Source organism: Tupaia chinensis, unplaced genomic scaffold, assembly GCF_000334495.1.
Source record: "Tupaia chinensis unplaced genomic scaffold, TupChi_1.0 Scaffold140301_1, whole genome shotgun sequence".
Taxonomy (NCBI): Eukaryota; Metazoa; Chordata; class Mammalia; order Scandentia; family Tupaiidae; genus Tupaia; species Tupaia belangeri.
In genome coordinates, this window is record NW_006200179.1 from 2,356,885 (window position 1) to 2,361,912 (window position 5,028).

Genomic DNA, 5,028 nt, shown 5'->3' on the forward strand with positions numbered 1-5,028 from the left:
GCACATGTACAGGGGTAATTTAGCCATGATAGCCTAGCCTACTCTGTCCTTTAAACATCAAACTCTATGCTTAAATGGTTTTCACAGAACACTTTGGTTAAATGTTATTCCTATCCCATGTGTGCGGGATGTCCTTAGAGATAGATAAAATCAGAGAATGTATGATTTGAGTCCTTTTCCCAGAACAAGCAAGGAACAGAAACAAACTAGATGATGACAGACTCCCTGTTGTCAACATGAACATGCTCTGACACACTCCATCAAGATTAAGATTTGATGTCTTCATTGAAGTCACCTGCCTGCCCCCGACCTTTACTTGCCCACCCTTGTGTAGCCACAGACTTTCTCAAAAAGCTTAGGCACTGCCAATCGAGGAGCTGTGTTTATGACCCCTTTTGTGACATCAATCTAATGAAAGCTTTGCTCTTTGGGAACTCTCGTTTCATAGATTGGCTTTTCTGGATGACGAGTGACTGACTACACATGATCCAAAATGTTGGTTCAGTAACAGAGGCATTTGCAACATTTCGAAGTGTGTCCACATAGTAAATTAGCTTGTGATTGCATATACAGACTATTTTTCATTCAACAATATAAATTCCAGACTTAATGTATGCATAAACACCTATTTGTTATTATTTCAATAGCCATCAGAATTTCTTCCTGTGCAGTATATGTCAATTCAACTCAAATCTCATGGCAGAATATATATATCACTTCTGGAATTTTTTTTAGATGTTCCCATTAAGGAACTCTTCCCATTGTAGAACAACTCAGGAGTCTGCAACATAGGTTAAATAATTCATGACAAAAGAAATACAAGTAACCATTGAAAGTAGAAAATCACTTTTAGCAATAATAGTAAGCAAAGGTGTTCAACCTAAAATAGTAAAACATTACAGCTTTTTACCAACAGAACTGCAAAATGCTAAAGATCATAAGATCATTTTTGCAAAGACTGAGAAGAAATGATATATTCAATAATGCTGTGGTAGAAGAAATAGAATTTTTTAAAGCTAAACAATGATATTTATTCCTTGAGTGCACAAATTTCTGCAGCCAGGGCAGAGGCTGTGGATGACTCCTATTTCCAATTGGAGAGGAAAACTTCCTTGGACTTAAAATAGCAAGCCAATCGATGAATTCTCTCGATTAGAATCATATGGAATTTGGCAACCTTATCCTTTCTGCTCCTCTCTAGATGCTTGCAAACAGCAAGGGTTTTCTTAATTAAGTGGTAGAAAGTCTCAGGATGATCAGGAGTAAGTCCTTTGGACTTAAGGATTCTCAAGAATTTGTTGCCTGTTGGGAACCAGCAATTAGCGTAATGGCTATGTCGCTGGACTCCCACGTAGTCGACTGCGGTTCATGTCCCCGACTCAGTGGCTTAAAACTCGCCGGGCGCGTGTGTGTACGTGCCCAAGATACCGAGAGGAGAATGGAGGAGAAGGGATTGCGGAGTGACCATCCCCCATGGAGGGGGATTTCTCGCTCTCTGTCTCTATGTCTCTGTCTGCCTGGGGAGCGCACGTGCCCTATAGCGAAAACCTCTCCAAAAAAAAGAAAAAAAAATAGAAAGAATTTGTTGCCTGTCACAAAACGCACTTGTGCAACGCCATATAAGTCCTTCGGGAGTCAAGCCCTTCTTGGCCACTTTGTAAATCTGCTCTTTCACATCGTCAGACATCAACTTCAGCCGGGCACTAACGCTGTGGCAATAGGCCATTCCCGATTGGGAAAGGCCCTTTCCAGGAGCCTGCATGTGACCCACGATGGTGGCAGTCTGGCAGCAAAAAGGGAGGAAATAGATTTAAACTTAATTTTTAAAGCTTTTATTCATTTCTAAGTGATAATAATGATACCATCTATTGAGGTTTTTTTCATAATATCCCATAAATTTTAATGTTAAAATACTGCAAAAGCAAAATGACTCATAAAAATTTTAAAATGGTAAGGATTATTTAAAACAACATTGTTACTAGAAAACAAAGCTAACGTATATCTAGAGTTGGATTAGATTAGTCAGAAATGTGTCATACATGATGATTAGATTAATGGGCCTTGAAGTCAGATGAAAGCTTAGTTTACCACTGTGGGAGACACTATAAATTACTCGATTGATAGAGATTCTTTTTCCCTCTTTTGTTCATAAAGGGATATCATCCAGGATCTTCACCTCCTTCAAGGCGTTTCAATGGGCCATTGGCGTCATTCTTGATTAGTTTAAGTAAGTTGTTCCCTTAGAACAACTTATTATTACCCCCTGAACATTTGATAACAGCAGGCAATATTTGTAACTCAGGAGGTGGGAGGAGACAGTTACAGATACTGACATCTAGTGGTTAGAGACCAGGATGCTACTGAACAAACTACAATGCACAGGACTACCCCCGCCAAAACAAGGAATTATTATCCAATATTTCAACATTACATTGGGAAACTCCAGTCTAAGTGAACCATGGACACCTTACTCCCATTGGCTAATGATTATGACACATGAGATAGAATCCTAGGAAGCAGGTAGTCAAGACATAAGGCCCAAAGATGGAGGTACAATAGTCAAGTTTTTTATGAGGAACTGCTTGCTCACACACACACACACACACACACACACACACACACAAACTGCTTGCACCAGTGACTCAATGACTATATACAGCATGACCTTAAGAAACTTTGGCTTTTTCCATGTCCCTGCAATATCCCAGAACCTCAAAAATGGTGTTTAGGGCTCAAAGCTTCCTTACATCTGATTTTTCCTCTTGTTTATATCACGTCATTATTTATTACTTTTGTAATTTCTAAAACAGAAAAATTATTAGTTGTATATTGTAGAATAATCTCAGTAAGTCTCAGTTGGTCTAAGTATATAAAGATTATAATGCCTATAATTAGAAGTTTTTGTAAGAATTAGAGATGCTAGACAGTTTAGTTAAAATATCCTGATTCATCATTCATGATGAAATTTCTGTGAACTTTTTTCAAGACCCTTTGTATAGCAGGCAATATAACAATTTCCCAAATATATTCACATACTAATCTCAGAAACTGCTGAAAATGAGACTTAAAATGCAGGATTAATGTTTTAAAAGTTGACATTTGTACATTATTCTGAATTATCTGAAGGGAGGAAGTCTGACCATATGACCTGAGTCCTTAAAAGAACCTTTCTGAGTGAGGTTAGATTCAGAGAGAGATGGAAGAACAGCGCATGACCAAGAGCTATAAACTGCTGACTTTTAATATGGAAAGAGGGTCCCATAAGCCAAGGAATGTCGGGAGCCTCCACAAGCTAGAAAAGGCAAAGAAATAGATTTTCTCCTAGACTCTATGAGAATGAATACAGTCGTTTACACTATGACTTTTAACCCAGAGGACCTGTGTTAGACTTCTAACCTACAGAATTATAAGGTAATTAATTAGTGTTTAAGTTGTTAAATTTGTGGTACATTATTATAACAGCAATGGAAACTTTACTGGTGCAAGGCGTTTTCTTCAATCATGACTGTGGTGTGATCTCCTAATTAATGAGCAGTTCTATATATTAGGTGGTGCTCCCTGCCCTGTGCATTCCCTGACTCAATCCCCAAGGTAGTGAACAGTACATTATCTGGAATAGACCCCGCACAGAAGCTAATGATTAGAAGGTGACAATGACAACTAAATGTGAATTTCAACTTTTAACAAATAGAATTTACCTATGCTAGTTTTCTTAATATTTTTTAAGTCTCAGGTTTGCACTTGTGTCCAATTTAATTTATTTGGGAGGAAATATTGAAATCATCTGCAATAAGAAAATTCCTAAAATCAAAATATTATAACTTCATGCTTGGGAAAAATCTCCTTCTAAAATTTTAGAAGACATAATTAAGAAACATCAGAAGAACATGGTAAAGTTGACTGTGTCTTCAACAAGATGATTAGGAAAAAGGAATGTCTTCAGGTTTTTTTTTTTTTTTTTTTGAGGTTTTTCACTATAGGGCTTGTGCACTTGCCAGACAGAGAGAGACAGAAAGTGAGAAATCATCCCCCAGAGGGGATGCCCCTGCTGCAATCCCTTCTCCTCCATTCTCCTCTCGGGATCTTGGGCACGCATGCACACGCACCTGGCGTGAGTTTTAAGCCACCAGGTCCGGGACGCGAACCACAGTCGATTACGTGGGAGTCCAGCAACATAGCCATTATGCTAACTGCTGGTTCCCTCTTCAAGTTTTTGAATAGTCTGTTAATCTAGTATGTGAATCAGGTGTTTTAGGCCAATCAAGAGACAGAATGATGGAAAACATTTTTTTGCGATTGTATTGGTTCTTTAAAGAAGTAGAACCAATAGGATGTTCAAAGAGAAAGACTGGAAAGAGAAGTAATTTTTTGTTTGTTTGATTTTTGTTTGTTTTGTTTTAGGGTTTGCCATAGGGTATGCACACTCAAAGGAGAGAGACAGAGGGAAACAGACAGTGAAGTGTAATTGAGAAATCACCCCCCATCCTTGTGGAGTGGGGGTGGAGATGCCACACTGCAATCCCTTCTCCTCCATTCTCTTCCTGGGATTTTGGGAATTCACAAAAAGGCACCCAGAATGAATTTCAAACTGCCAAGCCTGGGACTTGTACTGCTCTCAGTCATGTAGCAGTCCAACACCTTAACCACCATACCACCTACTGGCCCAAATAAAAAGATATTTTTTTTTTTTAAAGGAACTGCCTTTTGTGATTGTGGAAGTTTGCCGAGTTCAACATCAAATAGCAGGAGGCTAACTGAGAGGGAAATAGCTGTAGTTTAAGTCCAAAGTCTACTGAAAAACCACCACTCAGAGCTAATGCTGCAGGTGCCCTCTGGAGGCTATCTGCTAAACAGTTCATTCCCTTTCACTTAGGGGAGGTCAGCTGCTTATTCTATTTCTTAATAATTATTCAACTCATTTGATTAGGTACATATACATTATAAAGGGCAATCTATTTTACTTAAATTCCTCCAATTTGAATGTGAATTTTTTAAAAGGGATTTTTGCTATAGGGCACATGTGCTTGG

At 38.5% G+C, this 5,028-nt stretch overlaps 1 pseudogene; it reads right to left on the reverse strand.

Moving 5' to 3' along the window:
* Positions 1-1,030: 1,030 nt before the first annotated feature.
* LOC102479398 (40S ribosomal protein S13 pseudogene) lies at positions 1,031-1,765 on the reverse strand (annotated as a pseudogene).
* Between the last annotated feature and the right edge of the window lie 3,263 nt (positions 1,766-5,028).